Source organism: Colobus angolensis, unplaced genomic scaffold (assembly GCF_000951035.1).
Source record: "Colobus angolensis palliatus isolate OR3802 unplaced genomic scaffold, Cang.pa_1.0 Scaffold632, whole genome shotgun sequence".
NCBI lineage: Eukaryota > Metazoa > Chordata > Mammalia > Primates > Cercopithecidae > Colobus > Colobus angolensis.
Window position 1 is genome coordinate 67,818 of NW_012119955.1, and position 251 is coordinate 68,068.

A 251-nucleotide genomic window follows, 5' to 3' on the forward strand; every position below is an offset into this window, starting at 1 on the left:
TGGTAAGACTGTAATACTCTAAAATGCAATATATAAACTATCATATCATAATGGTGCAATACTATCTACTAGAATACCAAAGGCACCGATGAAAAGCTTATAATATGTGACTGAGAGATTGAATGCTTCCTCCCTCAGATTGGTTACAACATATTGTCCTATCACAGTCCTCTAGCCTTCATTCAAAGTGAATGATCCAAATAATAGACAGAAATAATAAAGAATAAAGGGCAACAAATGCAAAGAACTCA